Source organism: Tursiops truncatus, chromosome 17, assembly GCF_011762595.2.
Source record: "Tursiops truncatus isolate mTurTru1 chromosome 17, mTurTru1.mat.Y, whole genome shotgun sequence".
NCBI classification, from domain to species: Eukaryota; Metazoa; Chordata; class Mammalia; order Artiodactyla; family Delphinidae; genus Tursiops; species Tursiops truncatus.
Genome location: NC_047050.1, coordinates 57,952,108 through 57,974,352, shown reverse-complemented (window position 1 = coordinate 57,974,352; position 22,245 = coordinate 57,952,108). Strand labels below are relative to the sequence as shown.

At 43.5% G+C, this 22,245-nt stretch overlaps 1 protein-coding gene and 1 long non-coding RNA gene across 3 annotated transcripts in view; one reads left to right on the top strand and one right to left on the bottom strand.

Annotated features, from left to right (window-relative positions):
- The window catches only part of EXT1 (exostosin glycosyltransferase 1), a 289,711-nt gene that overhangs the window by 148,456 nt on the left and 119,010 nt on the right, over positions 1-22,245 (top strand). The gene's annotated exons all lie outside the window — the stretch shown is intronic.
- LOC109549471 (uncharacterized) lies at positions 13-5,791 on the bottom strand. 2 transcript variants are annotated; one of them, XR_002175779.3, is made up of 2 exons: positions 5,652-5,791; positions 13-2,215 (listed from the first exon to the last, which is right to left on the bottom strand). It is a non-coding gene; the product is annotated as an uncharacterized lncRNA (long non-coding RNA). The 2 variants fall into 2 exon arrangements; XR_012327324.1 differs by having other exon boundaries at positions 5,656-5,791.

Below are 22,245 nucleotides of genomic sequence, written 5' to 3'. Positions count from 1 at the left end.
AATAAACATACAATGAGTGGTAGTTGTTATTATTACAATAATGAAAGCATTACAGTCCATCAGTGTTGTAATACATGTTGAATTAAAAAATGGTGATAAACCAGTGCAGGGAATGACCCCCTACGTGGCTGCATAACGAGCTACAGTCTGAACTGGAAGCAAAGACATCCTTCATCTGCATCGTTTGGGGCTGGTCATTTGTCACATTGAGCCGTGAGCGTTCGGGGCTTTCAGGATCCATTGTCACCAGACGTATGGGCCACCGGATGGATTTCAGCCAGGAGGAGCTAGAGAGAGCAGGCAGCTGGGAACCCAGGGCAGTGATTAGGTTGTAAGTTTTTTGGGGGTTCACAGCACTGGAAAACACCTTTCACAGAATCATGGGAGCAGAATGACCATTTCTCCCCATAATCTGGGGACCCGGGCCCAGTTTTGCTAGTTGGACGGTTTTATATTTGTACATATATTTGTAGAGCTGGGCTAAGTGACAGCTGTAGGGCCAGCTGGGTTACAACTCAGTATAAGATCATAGTCTACAAATCCTTGGATGTCCTGGGAAACAAGAAGGAATTGTTATTTGGGACACAGTGGGAAAAGTGAGTGACAAGAAGAAAGGCAAATTAATTAAAATACACACATCCTTGCCAGAATTAAAAGCGATTACATCCTTGGTTTTCTAACTGTGTTATTCAGTCATTTACTAAATATGGCTTGTGATATGTCAGCTGAGGGATAACCTTTATATTACTGTAAAATTGATGAACCTCTTTGGTGCAGACAGATCTGTCTTTGGTGGCTTACCTCATTTCAGCCAATGCAGAATTTTTTTAAAGATTGATTTATTTTCTTTACTTTTGGCTGTGTTGGGTCTTAGTTGGAGCACGTGGGGTCTTTCGTTGTGGCGTGCAGGCTCCAGGCACGTGGGCTCTGTAGTTGTGGCCCGCGGGTTCCTAGAGCATGTGGGCTCCATCGTTTGTGGCACGTGGGCTCTAGTTGAGGCACACAAACTTAGTAGTTGTGGCGTGCAGGCTTAGTTACCCGCGGCAGGTGGGACCTTAGTTCCCTGACCAGGGATCGAACCCGCGTCCCCTGTGTTGTAAGGTGGACTCTTTACCGCTGGACCACCAAGGAAGATCTCAGCCAATGCAGAATTGAAATGAGGGAAAAGGATCCTGAGGCTTTATTGTACAGCATCTTCTCACCCACATTTTTTTTGCGTTGGCTTTGTTTTCCTGATAAATTATAAATTCCTTTAAGGAACTGTGTCAACCTCATCTTCTATCCTTACTCTTTAGCGGAGTATCTGGAATGAAGTACTTATTCTGTAAATGTTTGCTGATTAGGTGCTGCAGGTGTGAACCAACTATATTGTAAAGGTAATATGACACTAATTTTGTATTCAAATAACATTTTCGTATCTCATATTTTATAATCTATACAACTAATGCTCGTGCTACTTCACCAAGACCAAATGTGGTGATGGGTATTTTTTTTTCAAAGCGTTATTTAAGATTGACTTAGGGGGGATATTTGTTCTAGGATGGTTACCAAATACGCTCCATCGGAAGCCACTACGAGTCCCACTTTTATGAGTTCTAATAATTAAACTAATAATTTCTGATATTGATTTAATTTACTCTTATCTTAGATAAGGTCCAAACCATCCAAATCAGGGGTCAGCAAACTTTTTTCTTTAATAAACCATGTAGTAAATATGTTTGGTCTTGTGGGCCAAATGTTTTCTGTCATAACTCTTTCAATTCTGCCCTTGCTGCATGAAAATGGCCACCGAAAATACTTAAACGAAGGAGCATGGCTGTGTTCCAATAAAACTATTTCTGAACACTGAAATTTGAATTTCGTATATTCTTCTTCTTATTTTTGTTTCCCCCAACCATTTAAAAAACATGAAAATCATTCTTAGCTTGCAGGCTGTTCCAAGACAGGCCCTGGGCTGTAATTGGGAGATCTCTGATGTAGACCCTAGTCATCCACTAAGTGCACTGTCAGCAGAGGAAGTGGTCTATATAAAGAGCATAATTGAAGGAAATCAGGAGTAGGCAGAAGAATGGCTTGCGGGTTGCCATTTGCACATGTCTCTTACAGTCATCATTCCACGGGTTTTTGCTGCATGTCTTTTTTCCATAGGCAGTAGGTATCCCCCGTGAGGGCAGAGCCCTGGCCCATTCTTCTCTGTATTCCAAGGGTCTAGTGCCTATGAATGAATGAACAAAAGAATCAATCCAACGTACATGTCACAGTAGGTGCTAGGTTACTGGATCACAAAGGATGAAATTTCTTTTGAGAAAAACACAGAAACCAGAGGCCCACGGCACTGTTATCAGTTTGCCTACAGACACTAAACATTTTAAATTGGCTTTGTGTAACATATGGAAGAGTGACTGTGAGGGAGGGCTGTGTAAGGAGGGAAACATGCAAATCATTTTAGAAAGATTTCCATTCCTGTGGACTCGTGGTTGCCAAGGCATTGCGGTTCTTCCCTTAAAACGATCGGTCATTAATGATACTCTAAAATGTTACCTCTTCTGCTTTTCGCCTTTACAGAGGGACTGCTTAACCCTCAGGAAGGGTTTCCAGAGGGAAATAATTTCAAATAAGATTAGATTTTTTAAACTAGGGGTCATCTTTTTATGTGTACTGATACTATTATTTCTGATGTTGATTTAATTGACCCTTAATTAAGGTCTAAAGTTCGATTTCTCCCCCAAAATACAATTGCCCCCTTTGTTTAAAAGTTAAAAAAAACCCACATCTTTTCATCTTCCATTTTTGTTTCTCCATGGATACAGTGGAAAGAGCCAGTAAAACTCTCCTATTAAACATATGAGAAAGGCTATGCTCCTGTCTGGTTAAAAGCTCTGGGATGGTTTCTACTAAAACAGTCAAGGTGAATTTGTATGTTATCTTTGAGCACAATTCATAGGCCATCCATTTAATGTTCCAATATACTGATTTGTTGTTGTTGTTGTTGTTGTTGCCTTTTTCTGTGTCTGTCTTTTCAAACCATTTCTTAACTCCAGTGTGCTCATCCCTGGTTCTATCAGGTTAAGCTGATGTAAGCTTCAAAGGGACAATTCAGGCTTGAGACGTGCTGCTGGCACCAGCCAGTTTTGTTCCTATTGTGGCCACTTGCGTTTAGCTGTTGTGTTGTGATGTTTTGACACAGTGAAGGCTCATTGAGACAGGAGCTTAAATAAACAGGAATTGGACTCATACCCCCATTTCTGGGAAAAATGGGAACAGCAGGCATTATCTGATGTAATTAAAGTGTATTGAACCCTGAACAAAGTCCTTGGTGTAAATCCCCATTTGGCCTTTTACAACCAGTGGGCTTAGAACCAGGGATGTGAATGACCTGCTGGTTGGAAGGTCTGTGGCCTCTCCAAGGACATGTAGAGTGTATGACGAGCCTATTAGAGATATCCTTGGTAGTAATTTTAGAAGGATACTTAGGTGCCATCTGGTCTCCCTTCCCTGAACCCCAGTTACCTTGTCTACAAAATGGACATAATTTTATTTCCCATTGGGACTGTGATGTTGGTTGGACTTAAAGACGTATTTTAAGTACAGTACTTAACACAGTTTCTCAGATCAGCAGATCCTCAAGAATAAGTGACTGTTACTGCTACTTCTTCTCTTTTCTAAAATCCCCCCAAAGTCTTAATTAGTAAAGAATTCTTTCTTACCAGGTTGAAATCTTTACCATATAACCTAGCATGAATTTTATATTATTGGGCACTTTCTATGGTGTTATTACTTATGTATAAAATAGTTTAATCTCAATCCATTTATTTTGTAATTTTTTTCACAAATGACTCATAAGCAAGCCCAAGAGAATAATTTCCAAATATTCAGGTTTTTCTACCTTGATAATTCTGTCATTCATATATATATATATATATATATATATATATATATATATATATAGTGCATATATACCAAGTATATATATGTATGTATATATATATATGTATAAAATACATATACAATTTTAAAAAAACAGGTACTGACATTAGATTTACCCTCAAGTTATAAATATGTCAGCTGTCTCTTTGGGTCACTGTGATTTTTCAGGTGCTCTCAAATATTTCTAAAGCTATAAGTGTGTAGACTTATGATGGATCTGCTGACTTCAAATGGATATTTGTTATTCAACCTAAATATTGTTCAACCAGGCCCGACTAACTTCTCTTTCATCCAGATTAATTTTCTCTTTCTTCTGAGGATGGTCTTATATATAAATTGCTGACATTTAAGATAATATGAATTGGGAAATTGATTGGGAATTTGCAGAATCATCTCGTTCTGGGTGAGAATGAGAGTTTGGGATCTTTATCTCCCAAGGATACACTAACCTATCTCTTAAACACTCAACAAAGTATATTAGTGTCATTAGACAGTGTTTAAAATTCAGGCGTATCTGCTCTTCCAGTTCCAAGTTGTAGTGGTGTTGTCTTCCACTGGGGAATAATTTGTCTCTATTAATTGAGAACAAATGTGCATGGGTGTTTTAATTACACAGTAAATTAGGAGAATTTAAGATGCAGAATATGTGGGAGCCAAGAATTCAAAACCAGCAACTCAAAAACATAAGTAGATTAAACAGGAAAAACATCTCAGTATATGAGTGCAAGCAGGTCCCAAGATAGAGAAGGGGGAAAAACAAGATCAAGACCAATTATTCGGGTTTTACTAAGGCTCCTTTCAAGCAGAACGATTCTGATTTATCGTTATAAACTATTGTTGGCTAGACATGGCAGGTGGAAGAAAACATTTATCACAGGGTTACTTCAACATGTCTGGCTTCAAGGGCCCTTTTATGCATTCAGTGAAGAATAAATATTGAGCATTTCTTACGTGAATTTAAGTGTTAGAGAACTCCCATAGCAAGTATTCAGTCTATGTCCCTGGAACCCTGAGAGTATATGAAAAATCATATGATTATGAGCTTCTGTGGGGAAGGAGTCTAGAACTTTCCTTAGATTCTCACTGGAGTCCACAATCCGAAAAGGTAGGAATTCAAAGCTGCTGCTTGAGCGACGTGGACATTTGTTGACGTTGTTCTCTGTCATTTAAGGTTAACCAAAGTTGCCTCTCATAAACTGTTATAGCTTCTGTTTTTTAGGCAAGGAAGAATGGAATGATTTTTTTCCCCACCCCACTGTGGGGAAATGCTTTCAACCAAATTTGGTGCTTCCCAGAAAGACCAACGCGTTTGTCACTAGTTCAGGGCATCTTTCTCTTCTTTTTCCTCTTACCATACACATACTTAGATATCTCTTTTTATTCTTTTCTTTTTTAAAAAATGCCCTGGGCATCTGAGTTTTTGTCGTAAGCTACCTTAAATCCTTTTTGGCAGCAGGTCGGATCTGATAAAACACACGGTTCCCCAGGATCTTAGAGTGCTGGCTGATTGATTACAGGGAGGGTGTAGGTGTTCCCTCAAACATCACGGGGGACAGAGAAACAGCCTCCAATGGTTTGTTCTATTGAGGGCAGCTGGGAAAAGTCCTCTTCAAATGAGAGGCCCAGGAAGGGAGGAATGGGGACTCTGGTTACCCTCCGAAGTGAAACTAAGATAATTTCTGCCTTCCTAGCACAACTTAGGCTAATTACTCAGACGTAATTACTTGCTTTTATGGTTCCAGTAGGGGTTGTGTTCTTGCTGGTTCATCTTGTCTCTCCCAGTGGACTTTGTGCTCCTTAAGAATGGGGACGCTCACTCCTTTTCTGTTGATCATGATCTTTGGGCAGTACTTCTCACATAGAAGGCAACATGCAATTGAAGTTAATGATCAGGACACACCTACCTGGGAACCTTAACACTGCTTCGTGGAGGATCCTGAAAACATCATGTGGAGGTTTGTGGTAAACGTGTCATCACCTTCCAGAAAGTTTCAGAACTTAGTGATGATTTGTGCTTTCCTAAGACAATTGACTGTGCCAGCGCTGAAGGGAGAAGCGTTCCCTTCTAAATAGAGGTGATGGAGTTTAACTCGTAGTAGCTGATTGTTGAAAATTATAAGGCGCAGTTGTGTATTTTTCCTATAAACATTATCTCACAAGAAATCGAATGAGAGAAAAGGGTGACTCTGGAAAAATATCAAGTATAATTTATCTGTTTAAACCCTGAACTAACTGCGAGATCTTTAGGCCACTGAATGCATAACATTTTACCCCTCTATCGCTGGCATGCAAGTGTATTTACCCATTATGAGTGGCTTATTTCCTAGTTTATGTGCATTGTGTGTATAATCATGTCTGCCTTTTCCTCTCCTGCACATCCTAAGGGGAATTAATCACTTATTATGGTCCTTTTAAACAAGACAGAACAGATCTCTGCTTAAAGCTTAGGAGGTTCCTTTATAACAGTGCTTGGCTCAGGTAGCCTTGTGTGTACTTCTGAAAAATACGTCCCATAAACGTCCTGAAATTGGCTTCAGAGGCATCCACTGTGTCCTCCGTGAAAAGCAATGTGGAAGAAGGAAGCATTCTCAAGGAGGGACCAGGAGTCAATTCTTTTTTATTCCCCAATATAAGTTTCACTTTCCCCAAAGAGGAGGAGGGAAACTCCCTCAGGACCATGCCAGGTGGCCTAAGGGCCAATGGCGGAGTCCACATGGGAACACAAGACGTTAATAATTAAAAAGCCCTAGGCCTCCCATCCTCCCCTGGATCGATGCCTGTTTGCTGAGACAAGCTGCAGGCCTGCTTCTGGTCCTCGTGCCAGGGCTCGGCTGTTTTTGTTGACGAAGCTTTTCGTCTGCTTCCCTTATGATTCCAAGTTACATGCTGGCTCCTGTGGGTTCTTCGGGTTCCTGGTTGTGTCTCTGCAGGCCCTGGCCTGTCTATACCAACCTCCTGTGTGACCGGCTTCAGGCACAGGCCCCAGGGGGCAACGAGGGTGCTGGGATTGAGCACCGCACAGCACTTCTGTAAGGCATTCCTGTGTTCTTGTGTTTTGCATTCCCTTTTACTGGTTCTTGCTCAGAGCACTGATGTCAAGTAAAAAAATCATTACTTGCACTTTAATGCCAAAGGGGAAACAGAGAGAGGCGACTCAAATGTGCCTCGCTGGCTTCCCTGGTGGCGCAGTGGTTGAGAGTCCGCCTGCCGATGCAGGGGACGTGGGTTCGTGCCCCGGTCCGGGAAGATCCCACATGCCGCGGAGCGGTTGGGCCCGTGAGCCATGGCTGCTGGGCCTGCGCGTCTGGAGCCTGTGCTCCGCGGCGGGAGAGGCCACGGCAGTGAGAGGCCCGTGTACCACAAAAAAAACCATGTGCCTCGCAAACAGGTCCAGATTAAACTGGGCTCCCTCTAAACCCCAGTCACACTTTTTAATATTCGATTACAGTTTCATCAGACATGACATGGGAATCTTATACATCGACTGACACTTGCCAAATATTCTGTGATGCTGGAATCTTCTGGGGAAGTCCAACATCTAAGAGAGGAGGATGGGGTCCCCCAGATCCATTAAACGTGGCCCCCTCTGTCCAAATGGCCTCTGAGGGGAAGCCATGGAGTCCAGCTTGGGAAAATCTCCAGGGTCTCTAAGGGCTATCGGAGCTCCCAGAGGGAGGGTGATGATTTGATTGAGGAAAGGTGGAATACAGGGATTGGGACTGCTGGCATCCATGTCTCACTTTGCCAAGGTGCCTCATCGTGACCTCTCCACGCCTTGGTTTCCTTATCAATCAAGTGGGGACAATAAACGAGATAATCTGTTTTAGAGCCCTGCCCATAGGCCTGGCCCAGAGAATGGTGATATCATTGCTGGTTTTGTTATCTTTGTCATTAAAAAAATCAATAATAATTGTTGTACTTTGAATTTGGGGGAGCAGGTTTAAAAACAAAAACAGTATCAGTAATAAAAATTGCGGGTTCTTTTCATATGTGCGTTCTTCCTTGGGAGGCATTCCAACCATGATCTGAATTTTTCCAACTGAAAAGTCGTGGATCGGTTCTGTCTTAAAACCTATCCTGTGTGTCGTTTCTAAGTAGAGTCTTAGGTGCACAGTAGCTGTAGCAAGGCAAAGCTGTCATCTATTGAATTTTCACTTCTTCACCTTTATCAGGTGGGGAAGAAATACCAAATCAATAGCTCTGAAGAGTAGAAAGAGAACAGTTAAAAGTAACTCAGTGCCAGGACCACATACGGCCTTGGGGGCGTTCTATTCCCTGTACCCATTTCATTTCCTGTAGTTAAAGGTAGAATTGGGGGAAGATCAACTAATAAAAACAACGCCCCCTCCCCATCTCTCTTAGATCTATTACATCTCCCTTATACAAAAATGAAGACAGTTTCTGAGAAATGCAATTGGAACTAAAAAGCCAGTTTAATGAGACAATCAGCTAGGCAACAGACAGTGGAGGTGAGGCCATGTAGCTTGGTGAGGTTTGCTGGCTGGAGCTGCTGGAGCTTCAGCATTGGTTTCCCTGCAACCAGAGCAGGAATGACACTGGGAAAATGAGGCCTGAAGAACCAGCTGACTGTCCAAGGAGATGGGGATATCACACCCTAGCTATTCAGTTACTGGCCCATGAGAGGTTATTTCACAAGGCAAATTAGAAACCAAATGTTATTACACATGTAGTAAATATCAACAGTAAAAATAAAAATCACGTCATTTTATCACTCAGATATTCCTGTTGATTGTGACCCGTGTGCCCATATGCGGATACATACACTGTACGTGGGCTCGTGCACACGAGTACTTTCTTTTGCAAGAATCTCATCACTGCTTCCTAGCTTCTTTGACCCAACAGTCTACCATAGATATTTTTCCATTCTATTAAATATACATCTATAAGCTGTTTTTTGGTATGTGGCTATGTAGTATTCCTTGGCATAGATGAACTAGAATTTATCAGAGCACTTATTGTCAGTCATTTGGTTATTTGAGGTATGCATTGCTATAATCGATGCTGGGATTATAATAAACAGAGCCATTTTTTTATGCACCTCCTTGGCTATTTCTCCACAAATGACCTCCCGATTCACTTTCTTTCCAGCAGTTTATAAATTTCTGTTTACCCCGACCCTTGCTGGTATCAAGTAGTTTAGCTTAAGCAAAAAATTTCTTGCCTGTTCGTTAGACTGAAAAAGTTCCCTTGCTTTAATTTGTACGTCTGTGATTACTAGTGAGATTGCAAATCTTTTCCTATATTTATTGACCATATGCATTTTTTTTCTTTGGCGAAGGACCTCCTGATGTCCTTTGCCTAATTTTCTATTATTGTGGCTCTATCTTTCTTATTTTATAAGAACTCTTCTACACATTCAGTCTATTTTCCCTGTTGGTCATAAATCTTGGCAGAATTTTCTGATGACAAGGAGGTGATCTTCCAGGAAAGAGAATATTCTGGGCATAGGATGATACTCTGGAAACAGGAGAAAAAGAAAACCCAAGTACAGCAGATCCCTTGGTTCTTCAGAAATAGGAAGCCTTACTTTGGGGGCTGTTTAGGGATCGGTTGCCATAAAGAAGGTACGTTTCTAGTGAATATTTCAATGTTGTCGTTACCTGTATTCAACCAATGTAACTTGAGAGAAGACAGTTTCTACTTTAGTATTAGAACATTAAGAGCAACGGAGAATTTTCTACCTCTACCTTTAAATAAAGATGGAGTAAGAGAGCTATATCTGCAAAGCAGTTACAGTGGCATGTCGGGGTATTCGTAGTTTAAATGTGGATGGTTCAGGGCAGAATATTATGTTTGCATTAAAGGTTTAAGCAAGACCATTTTTTAAAATTGCCTGGATAAATGCTTCCTTACTCCATGAATATTTCACACATTTAAGAGAGCTGCTAGAGAATTACATATGGACTGTTTTGTTTTAACATAGATGTGTATATCGACTATAGATTGGAAAGGATCTTTGTAACTACCAGAGAGTTTCTAACCCAGTAAACTCATTTTCTAATGATCCGCGGATCTGGAGATGTTGCATATTTTCCCAGGATCACTTGACTGCTATATGCCCAGGGCTAGGAGTAGACCCCAAGCCATCTGACATTTTAGCAAATGTAAATTTTGTCACATCAGCAGAACTTGGTGGATTTTTAAGTGTAGAAGTCTTCTTATCATTTACTCATATCAGCCACCGTGCTAGGCTCTGGGGATATAAAAGACGTGGCTGGGTCTGACCCGTGCCATTACAGTCTCATAGGGAAGAGACTCAGGAGAGTTATAGTAAATGAATAAATGCCTCAAGTATACAGGTAGTACGATTATGGTCTGGACACAAGTGCACAGGGAGGATGAAGAGAAAGGTGTGATTCACTTGGGCTAAAGACTTAATAGAAGGAGTGAACCTTGAGCTGAGTTTTAAAGAGATGAGCCCTTGGGGTTTAAGGGATCAATGTGTCCTCCATGTTAAAATTAGTAAGTTGGCATAGCAGTGAGGAGGTGGAAAGTTGATGGGCTGTGGAGCAGTTTGCCCTGTGTTTGTGTCCTGACCCGCTGAACAGTCGATTTACTTTCTGTGAGCCTCAGTTGTCCCATCTGGAGCTAGGATGATAAGATGTATTGAATGTGTGGAATTGGGGTTGTAGGATCAGCACAGCACCTCGCAGAGTAAATGGCAGGCAGAGCTAGTGGGTGTGACAGGGGTGGCGTTAGCAGTGTGAGTGACAGGGCAGGGGAGGACTGAGACTCTTCAGCCGCTGTGACCTTTCTTACCTGTGTCATCCATCAGATGGCAGGAGACTTGACATTGTGATTTCTGCCCTGTGTTTTCATTATAAAATGAGGGGTCCCTTGAAGAAAGGGGACAGTGAGTTTTGTGTGTGAAGCTTTCTGAATGACCCATTCTGCAGTAAGGGAGGATTTAGTGTGAGGGTGTGAAATGGAGACAAACAGAGCCCTTCTGTGCCAGCCCTCTTAGGAGGGCTGTATGGGTTTGGGCTGAAAAAGGGTGGTTTATGATCAACCCTTTCTGCGCTGTGTGTGGTGAAGGCCTTAGCTTACTGCCACCGTAGTGACTATTTTGCAAGGCATGTTGCTGTTTCCGCAGCTGACCCTTAAGAATCCAACCTGTTTACTGGTCCCCTTGCCGCTACCCTAGATCCAGCCTTCCTGGAGTTTGCCCAGACCACCAGTTTTTTTAAATGATGAGCCCAGCCCAAGGTCTTTCTTTTCTCCCTTCCTTAGGTAATAGTGGCCAAGTCTCAGCATTCAAACTTGGCAAGTTAGACACCAATTTCCCTCTCCTTCTCTAAAACTCGACAGTGGCTTTGCATTCCGCATAATAAAAATCCAGACTTCCTACAAGGGCATTTGATATTCACCTGTATACCACCTATACAGCAGACGAGGGAGAGAGACTGTCCAGGGGTGCAGGCAGGGATGTGGACATTCATTAGCAGCCTATACTCACAGCACAGGGATGACTATACTGGCCCAACATAAAGGGGATCTGATCAGACCATCAGAAACTTCAACTGTACCTGCCAATCAAACTCCTATTGATCCTTCAAGACCCAGACAGATGCTACCTGCGTGAAGTGTTCCCCAGCCCAGAAGTCCTCATTCTGAACTAATGATGTTATCTACCATCTCTGCGTTTTCTTTATGCCTTATTAGAAGCCTTATCAAGATCCACCTTGTGTCACTGTGGGTTGGCTTAATGTGGGGCTCCCTGCTAGACTAATGGGTTTCTTCTTGAAGACACAGTATGTTTTAATTCACCTTTAAAGGGCTGCTCCCCAGACCCCGGGACTGTCCCTCCGTAGCTGTTTAGTAAAGGTCATCTGAATTGAAATGACCTGGAACATTCTTCCAGGCTGCCTTGTGCTTTGACCCCAAGGGACTATTTCTCCAGTTCTCCATTTTTTTTTTTTTTTTTTGCGGTACGCGGGCCTCTCACTGTTGTGGTTGCGGGGCACAGGCTCCGGACGCGCAGGCTGAGCAGCCATGGCTCACGGGCCCAGCCGCTCCGCGGCATATGGGATCTTCCCGGACCGGGGCACAAACCCGTGTCCCCTGCATCGGCAGGCGGACTCTCAACCACTGCGCCACCAGGGAAGCCCCTTGCTGTTCTTTTCTCCCCAAAATTCCACAGCCATTGAGGTTTTACAACCCGATCTAAGTTTTCTTTCTGGGCTCGTGTTTTCTTCCTCCTGCCCCCCCGAATGTCACCCGACTTCATCTCCCTAGTCAGCCCAGGCAGGTCGCCTGCTGTCATCTGCTCCCTGCCTGGGCCGGGCCCCCAGGGAGATGAAGTTGAAACAAGCATCATGTCTTGGGCTCGCACCCAGAATCTGGCAGTTGGTAAATCCTGGCTCGTGTCATTCATTGAACGTCATGGCTCATTGGTGCAACCGTGAAAATTGTTCAGAGGACAGCTGAGACATCTTTGGCCGACCCGAGAATCATTTCTGGCGATCGAAAAGGGATACCACTTCGTAGTTTAGAACTAGATTCTGAAAGTTGCATTCACAATCCAGTAGTCAAACGGAAACGTTCCTCCCTTCATTCACTTACTGCGCAATCTTTTCTTCCTTGTGTTCTATTTCTTGTGCGCTGGGTAGGGGAACAATGAGTAAGATGTGGTTTTTGCATTTGAGGAATTTATAATTCAGGGAAGGAGATGGGACTGAGACGGGTATGTACACAGCTTGCAATAATAAGAGGAATTTTGAGATAGGTACCACAAGGAAGGAAGCGTTTAGGGTATTGGTGAAGAATTTAGTCTCTGAAGTTCAAGTGCCCGGAGGTCATATCCCAGCTCCGTTATTATTAGCGTTGGGACTTTGGGCAAGTAGTTTAATTTTCTTGGCTTCACTTTTTTCCATCTGTCAAATGGAAATAACGATAGTACCCGCCTCACAGGGTAGTTTGTATGGATTAAATAAGATTATCCGTGTAAAGTATATAGCCTGGCAGAATTGATAAATATTATCAATATTATTATGGCTATTATTATTGATGGGCTAATTCCTGTGGAGCGGTCCATAGAATAGGTTTTGTTTTAGTGAGGCCTAGACTTTTCACAGGCAAGAGAGGCTTCCAATGGGAAGAAACAGCCTGAGAAAAGAAAAATGAGGGGATAGTTTTTTTGGGAATTAGCAAGTAGTTTGGACTTGGGTAGTACTGATGAATACCTGATGGGTTTCTCTGGGAGCTGAAGCTGTAAGATTGGCAGAGTCCAGGACTTTGCAGATGATGAGACCTCAATAAATATTTCCCAAATTTCTTTGATCTGTAGATCTTGAATTACTCTTTTGTGCTCATGCGTTAACATTCATTTAGGTTAAAGGATGCCAGTGGACAATGGGTCCAAATTTATTTTACTGTGAAATAAACATAATTCTGGGCTTCCCTGGTGGCGCAGTGGCTGAGAGTCTGCCTGCTGATGCAGGGGACACGGGTTCGTGCCCCGGTCCGGGAAGATCCCACATGCCGCGGAGCGGCTGGGCCCGTGAGCCATGGCTGCTGGGCCTGTACGTCCGGAGCCTGTGCTCTGCAATGGGAGAGGCCACAACAGTGAGAGGCCCACGTACCGCAAAAAAGAAAAAAAAAAAAAACAAATAAAAATAATTCTGAGTGTACCTCCTTGAACAGATAGAGGATTTCCAGAGACTGGCCTGCTCCCAATATCTCCAGCGCACCAGCTGTAAGTCACATGTGGCTACCCAGCACTTGATATATGGCTGGTTTGATGAAGAAACTGAGTTTTTAATTTTCTTTAATTTTAATTAATTTAATTTAAGGAGCCCCAGGTGGCCGAGGGCAACGAGACTGCACGGCACCACAGTCCAGAAATTGTTTTGGATATCCACAGAGGCAGCGTGCAAATGCCAAGCATTGGGTTTGGATTGGCATGGAGCAAGGGAGATGTTTCCTGTGGAGGTTTCTGGTACTGTCATTCCAGAAGAGAAGGACCACTAAACCAGCTGTTTATGTTGATCAGTATTGTTTCAGAGAGTCAATCTCTGAAATAGGCAGTCTCTGACTAGAGTAAGCAGTGCTGCAATAGAGAGCCTTGAAAATACGAGGCTGATTACCGAGCCCCTAGGAAGCAGTTGTCCTAATCAGGCTCTGTTAATAAACTAGACCACAAGCCATGTGTGCTTCTCTCTCTGTCTCTGTCTCTCTCTGTCTCTCTCTGCAGTGCTCAGTCTGGCACAGAGTGCATGAGAGTTATTTTTCGTCGCAGCCTCAGATTTTAAACAAATGGCAGAATGCTCTGAAGCCCGTTGAGTATGGGGGGAAACCTTACAGCCTTTCTTGTGCGGGAACAGCTAGTGAGGGAGCCGCATGACAAGAGCTGGCTTAGGGTGGGGGCTTCTGGCCTCCAGCCCATTGATTTGTGTGCTGGGACGGCTACACTCAGGCAGGCAGACTTGAGCCACGGCAAGGGGGCAGCGTGAAGAAACACAGGCTTCATAAATCAGGACGATTCAGCAAGATTGCATTTGCATTGACTCTGGGCCAGGGACCTGCACGCCACGGAGTGTCTGCCGTGGAAGTTGACATTTTAATGATTTGATTAGTTTAGGAAGAATATTTTTATGGATTGTGTCGTCGACTGTATTAAGTACTGAGTGGAGTTGTTACATTATGATGAACTTCCATTACCCTGGCTGTGTATGAGTCTGTGCAGCCCAAGACCCTAAGGGTAATCTCGTGCAATCCTCTTAAAGAGAGTGCTGTTTAATGACTAAAAGCTGTTAATCATATTAAATACACGCAGCTGCTCTAGAAAAAAAAACCGCCAAACAAGCATAAATTTTAAAAAAGCGTTTTGAATTAGCTAAACGGGGTGTTTCTGGTGGGATGTCGGGTGAGGGAGCTGCGGTGGGGGAAGGAGACACAGAAAGAGATGGAGGAAGATAGTAGTCATAACTACAGTCAAGGTGCTGTTTATTGATCTATGTGGCAGACGCTGGCTCAAGTGAGTGTATTGGAACGCTTTGGGCCACACACAAGAGAGTGTCCGACTCCAAGCAGTTTAAACAATAAAGAAAATTGACTATCTCACAGAAAAAGAATTGAGAAGGTAGACAGTTCTGAAGTGGCGTTTCTTGTTGTTGTGTCTTGTTTGCAAATCACCGTGATGTCAGGGCTCTGGGTTGCCTTTTTGGGGATGAGCTTGGTTTTCTCTAGATTTGGTCATTGTGGACCAAATGGAGGTTTGTTTCTCCATTGGAGTTTCTTCTTCATCAGTGGAGGTTTATTAGGCTAACAAGGCGGCTGGGATGTGAGGAATCCCAGGTAAATCCGTGTGGCATCTATGGCCGTGGGATTTGGAGATTCCGGATCCACTCTCCATTGGAGGCATTAGTTGAGAGGATACTCCAAGCAGAAGACAATCAGGGAAGTTCCAGTCCTGAAGGTAATCCCCTCCCCGCATCAACCAACCATCCATTTCGTTTCCTTCGCACAAGTCTCAGTGGAATTATGTTGCCGAGTCAGACTACCATTCTACTTGAACAAATATGGTGCACAGTTTTCCAAATACACGGTTTTTGTGGGGTGATGGGCTGAACTGAAGAAGGAACTAGCCCTCTCTTTCCTTAGCCCTTCTGTTGTCTGAGGCAAGAGTTGATAACAGCGGTTCATTCATTCCCCTCCGCCTGGTGTTCTGTAAACCGGAAATGGGGCTTTGAACATAGCATTGAAACGTAGAGGTTGGTTTTCATTAAATATTTAAATACCTGCCCTAAAAGTTTACAACCTCGTATTTTGACAACCCAGGTTCTCTCTGTACCTGTGATTTCCTGTGTTAAGAGACTGTTGCAGAGGTCTAAACATTAAAAAATATAAAGCTATGAGTTACCAAAATACATATTTGCATTGAGATATTCAAGAAAACAGAGTTTGGGTGCCCTGGGGTTGTAGGAGTGATAGATGACTAAACAGGATTTTGTGCAGAAAAAACACTTGGGTTTGTGTTTTTTCACAAACCCAAGGGGGGGCCTAATGGTGGCAGTGACGTGTTGGCCCCCTGCCCTTACAACTGCTGCCTTGTTTCCTGAGAGCTGCCCTGGGGGGTGGGTCTCCCTAACGCCCAGGACCATCTAATTCTCACCGCAATCCTAGGAGGTTCGCAGGTCTTCATTTTAGAGATGAAGAAACTGAGGCAGCCAGAGGTTAGTAAGCAACAAAGTGGATTTTCAAGCCCAGATCTGTTTTGATAACAAAGCTCCTAGGCTTTCACCCTAACGATGCTCTGCAGGCTGTGTTCTGCTGAATCCTCAGGAATCTCCAGGTTAGATGCATGTGTAGGATCAAGTCAGGAGGAAAGGACCGGAGTGGCTTTGCAGCTCCCAGCCTCTGCTCTTAGTCGGTTTTATATCTTGAGTTTTAACATTTTTGTGGAGGAAAAGGTTATGTGTTTTAAAAATTAATAACAAAATAAGTAAAAGCATGCAGACCACTGTCTCGTCCCTCAGTGCTTGATTCGAGTACCCTTTTACTTGCAGAGGGAGCTGTAGTGGGGAAGACCTCTGGGTTTTCTTCCTTCCTCCTTTCCTTCCCTTTCTTCCTTCCTTCCTTCCTTCCTTTCTTTCTTTCTTTCTTTCTCTCTTTTTCTTTCTTTCTTTATTTTTCTTTCTTTCAAGTACAGTTGATTTACAATGTTGTGCTAGTTTCAGGTGTACAGCAAAGTGATTCAGTTATACATATATATATATATATATTCTTTCAGATTCTTTTCCATTATAGGTTATTACAAGATATTGAATATAGTTCCCTGTGCTATACAGTAGGTCCTTGTTGTTTATCTATTTTATATGTAATAGTGTGTATATGTTAATCCCAAATTCGTTGTTTATCTCCCCCCGCACCTGCCTTGCCCCTTCGGAGCTCTGGGTTTTCTAAGCGCCCAGCTGGCTTACTCGCTGGGAATTGACTGCCTCCCAACTTTAATTCTGTAGCCAGAAGCTGAAAGGCATGAGCCCTTTGAAGAGATAGACGAAAGCAAAGAGCGTCATCAAGATGAGACGGAAGGGAAGTGGAGTGTGACATTCCTTGGAGGGAATTTCCCAAGTGAGCACTGCCTCCAGAGCTTCCCCACTGAAGCTTATGGGGCAATCGCTTCCTGGTCTCCACTGAAGCCCTGGGAACCTCTTCCTGCACCTGAGCAGCTCCCCAGGCTCTTCCATGTCTCCTTATTAGCGGCTGGGGCTTGCCTGCCTCCTTCTTCTCTTAGAAAGCCAGCTTTTTTTTTTTTTTTTTTTTTTTGCAGTACGTGGGCCTCTCACTGTTGTGGCCTCTCCCGTTGCGGAGCACAGGCTCCAGACGCGCAGGCTCAGCGGCCATGGCTCACGGGCCCAGCCGCTCAGGCTCCGGACGCGCAGGCTCAGCGGCCATGACTCACGGGCCCAGCCGCTCAGGCTCCGGACGCGCAGGCTCAGCGGCCATGACTCACGGGCCCAGCCGCTCCGCAGCATGTGGGATCTTCCCGGACCGGGGCACGAGCCCGCATCCCCTGCATTGTTCCACCCTATCCCTCTGCTTCTCTGGACCCCTTCTTCCCTGAAGGCAAGTAGAAGAGCTTTTTTTTTTTTTTTAAAAGATGTTATGCGCTTTGGGCAAACAGATGGAGGAAAACAAAACAAGGCCCCCACGATCCTGCTCTTCCTGTGTCGGGGGGCGGGCAGAGGGCTCTGAAAGGGCACAGGTGTGTCCCAGACTGAAGGGGTTGCAAGATGCTGTGCTGAAGCAATGCATGTTGGAGAAAGCACGGACTGTTCTGGATGGAAAAGATAACCTTTGTCCAGAATTCCAGTTGGGGGAGGCAGATTTGCTGGCAGGATTGTGGCAGAGGTTCTCAGAGCTGGAGCCAGGAAGGGAGGGTCCATGGCACTGGGAAGAGGGCAGCTCCAGGGGCAGCCAAGGCCAGGTGGTGGGGACCCCCCTCCCCACCGAGCCTCTGAGCGGGAGTCTGGAGTTGGTCATTTGAAAACAAAATGAGAAGTGTGATGTGACACGTTTAGCATGGGGATGTGGGCAGAGTTGAATAGAAGGTGTATGTAGGTGTATCATCTTTCTATGCCGTGTGCCATGCAGTCCTTCCTTCATTTGTTCATTTAACAAGTGTTCATTGATTACTTACAATGGGTCACACCTGGTCTAGGCACATGGGGCACAGCTGTAAATAAGACCAAGAAGGGCCCAGCTCTCATGGGGCTTATATTCTGTAGACAGAGAATAAATAAACTAGCCAATGCTTAGATTAAAATATACCTGAGTAATGACCTGCTGTATAAAATAAATAAATAAAATTCCAGAATTCAAAAAAATACCTGAGTAATGAAGGCTATACAGAAAATTAAAATAGGTTTATGATGTGCTAGAAAGTGATTAGATCTACTAAGGCCAGGAGGCCTCTCTGAGGGGGGCTTTTGATGTGGAACATGAGTGTAGAATGGTGCCACTCTTGTGAAGTTTGAGGAAGAACATACCAACTGAGGGAGGACAGCCAGTGCAAAGGCCCTGAGGCAGACAAGAGAGTAGTATAGTCAGGGAACAGCGGGAAGGCCAGTGTGGTTGGGGTTGAGTGAGCAAGGGAAGGGGAAGAGTGTTAGGAGTATTAGTTTTGTATCCCTGCAAAGTGTCCTTGAACAAACTCCTCAGCCTCTCTGTGCTGTTGCCCCAGCTCTCAGTCTCACATACTGGATTTTGGGTGTCCACATATGTGATCCCAAGTTCCTTTATTTCATTTTTTCATTTTGATCATAATCTGAGAACGGTCATAAAAGCATTTTCTGGGTCATCATGATGCTCCTAGGACTGAGCAAAGCTGTGGATTTCATAACTATTTATGTTTGTTTTGTACAGTTGAATCCAGGCAGTCAGTACCATGTATGCGTTACGAGTGGGATTCCCATTTTTACATAGCAGTTTGCCTCATTTCTTAGAAGCAGTCTTAGCTGGTGTCTGCTCTAGCTTTTTTCCCTCTGCTCCCAGACTCAGTAATTGGATTAGCTACCATTTAATGCATCTTCCAATGCCTCGAAACTAGCCTTATCTTCATCTGAACAAAACACCTCTTCAGATTTACCCAAGTTACTGCTCAGAAAAATCAGCATGATTTCTGGTCTACATTTGAGGAAGTGGACGTCTGATTATCTTGAGCCTGCCAACAAAACTTTGAAGTTCCTTTTGTTCTTTTGAAGTTTTGTCTTCAACAAAAACGTTTTGTTCAACTTGCTTATGTAAAAGGAAGTTAAAGCACCCCAAAAGCCTTAAATACAGAACCCAACCAGAGCTCTGTCTTTCTACTGTAAAACTCACCATAGACCAATCATGTTTTAGCAAAACATGATTTCAAATGAAAATAATTAAAATTTCTTTGGTTTTTAATATCTTGTATTTGTGCATAAGGAGTAACATTTCAATTAAAAGGATTTAAGGGAACGCGTTTACTTAATGCATTTTCCACGGGGGCATTGCCTTCTTCAAATGTGGTCCATATTACTTAAGTTTGAGATTCAATGCTCCGGTTTACAAACTAGCTACAGAGCATTTCAAGTGGTCAAAAATCTAGGACCCAGATGGGGTGATGTAGAGCTTTGGGATCCTGACTTCAACCCCCAAGGAAACCTTGAGGGATGAATACTATTATTCATTATTGCTGTGATGTCCCAATAAAGGAAGAGGTATGACAAAGGGATGGGATTTTGCAGCAGGTAGCCGTTCTTCACTGGTATATCCGGGGTCAGGCCCCTTTAGAAGCATATTTTTGAAAATAGATGTCTTCAGCCTCTCCATACCTTTGTTTGTTTGTTTCTGAAAGACCAGTAAACTTGGTAAAAATTCATCTTAATATCTAGCTAATAACCACTCCTGGGCGTTTGGTTTTTCTCTCTCTCCTTCCCACCCTCCCCGGCTCTTTCCCTCCCTTACACAACGCACACAACAGCCACCCCCCCACCCATGTATTTCAATGTAGCTTTAAAGATTTATCAATTCCTAATATCTCAGTCTACCCAGTTCCTAATCATGTCTCCTCTGCTGTGTGTCCAGGAAATGCATCCATATATCAGTCTGCTTGATTGTTGGAGAACACTTTGTCAACTTGTCATTTGCTTATAGAAATATATCTTTAAAACTTGATAGACTTTTTGCCATCATATTCTCGTCTCTTCTCTTCTCCCGTATCTTCTAGCCCTAATCCACTTTTGGAAGTGATTTTTGGTTGAGGGGTGGACCAGGTGTGTCTCTTCAGAGATAAGTCTACCCATTTTCCAAATGAAGATGTCTGTGTGGTCTTTGACACCTTGATTGTGTGGATAAATGTTCTACTCTTTTGAACATATGGGTAAAAGAATTAATTTGCATTCAGTTGCCCAAATCTGTCTTCGTAGCCTGGGGAGAAATGATGGTTGTCACTCCTGGTTCCCTCCTACCCCCCACCTTTCATTTGATGCTCCGTCTCTTCCTCCGGGTGTGTGAGCATCTCAAGAAAAATGTTGACTGGCCCACTGGTGGGGGTGACAATGAGTGACAGACAGTCTTGCACTTCCGGATTAAGGATAAGATCCCCCATTTGGCCAGCTTTCCACACTCCTATCAAACATGTAGCTACAGATAGGGCCCCATCTTAAAAGAAGCATACGGCTGTCCAAGCTTTGCAGTTAGGAATTGCTGGGCAGATCTTCATCTCTGGTGCACTTGCTTCAACCTCGCCCCCTCTGACCCTGATAGGAGCAGTTCTGAGGAATCTGGCATGAATCTTACCAGAAAAATCCATTAAGCCTACTTATAATTCTTTGGTCTTTTCTTTTAGTTTTGGTCATTGTTTTCCGTCAGTTCATTCATTCAGCAAATACTAAGCAAATACTCCCGCTCCATGTCTACTGACTTCTTTACTGGCTAGTCTGTGAGCATGACAGTGGGAGGACAATGTGTATGGTTTATTGCTGTGCCCCCTGGCATCTCCCACATTGCATAGCATGCAGTCGATGCTCATATTCCTATTTCGTGCATGGAGTGATCGGGGGAGATGCTCAGAGAAGGGGACGCTTCTTAGGTTTAGGTCACCTGCCTGTAGATCATCTTTTTTGAGCCTGTGTCTGATGTCTCCACTATGTGTGTGTTTCTCCACCTTCTTTGAAGCAACTCTCTCTTGAGCTCAGCATCAGAGGCACTACAATACAGAACACTACTTGGCCGGGCTTACCCCATAAACAAACAACATGTATTGAACACTTACTGTATACCCAGCACTCTTCCATGCACTGCATATGTATGAGCTCATTTCCTCCTCCCGGTGATGTACAAGGTATAGGTGTCCACGAGGACCCCAACTGATGAAGCCAAGGAACAGGAAGGATTCAGACTTTGCTCAAGTGACCTACCACGAAGGAAGCTTCTTTAATCGACCTGGGGCTCAGCTATTTCAATTTTTGAATTGGCCTTGGGCTTTTTGGGTTGTTTTAATGGGAGCGTAACTCAAAGTCCTTGGCCTTTTCACGCTCATTTTAGTCAACGTCACAAGCACTTGCTCCATAAAGAAATAGTATCACTTGTACTTTTCTCTTAAAAAAAAAATTCCTCCTCTGTAATGCATTGGTTTAATCTTTTTATTTTTGAAATATCAATCAATGTGTCAACAACACACGCTTCTCTTGTCACGTCTGGCAGACACTCAGGCCCTGGCCTGAGGTTTCACGTATTTGAGGGTTACCAGGCAAGGAGACTTACTACTAAATTCTGTTGGATGTGAGATCAGAGCCAGTTATCAGCGAGATCTCTCTGCCTCCCTCAATTGTCATGTTCTAAATAAATGTTATTACTCTTATGATCATCATTATTATTTTACAGTCCCTGTTTGGTATTCTTCCAGAGAGACATTCCTTCCTTGAAAGATTAAAAAAAAAAAAAAAGACAACAACACAAGATTTTCAAGAAAGTTTGAGTAAAGGAAACATCAGAATTTTTAGATTCTGTGCCTCCTGAGAAATAATTGATTTTCTTGCCTTTTTTGTTTGCTCCTTCCTTCATGCATGCATACATACACACATGTGTTCAACCAGATATTTACTACTTGCCAACAGTGTGCCAGGCAGTTCAACAGTTCTCATCCAGCGGCCTTGGTTTTATCCTGTCTTCCTGGAACTAGCTGCTCATTCTTTGGTGAGTCACCCCAACGTCTGGCTCTTCACCTCCAAAATGAGGCCGCTGTCCTAGAGGTTCTCTATCAACTCCAGAGGTCTACGATATTTATGATAAGGGCTAGGCCCACTCAGTTCAGACCAGCAGCATCAT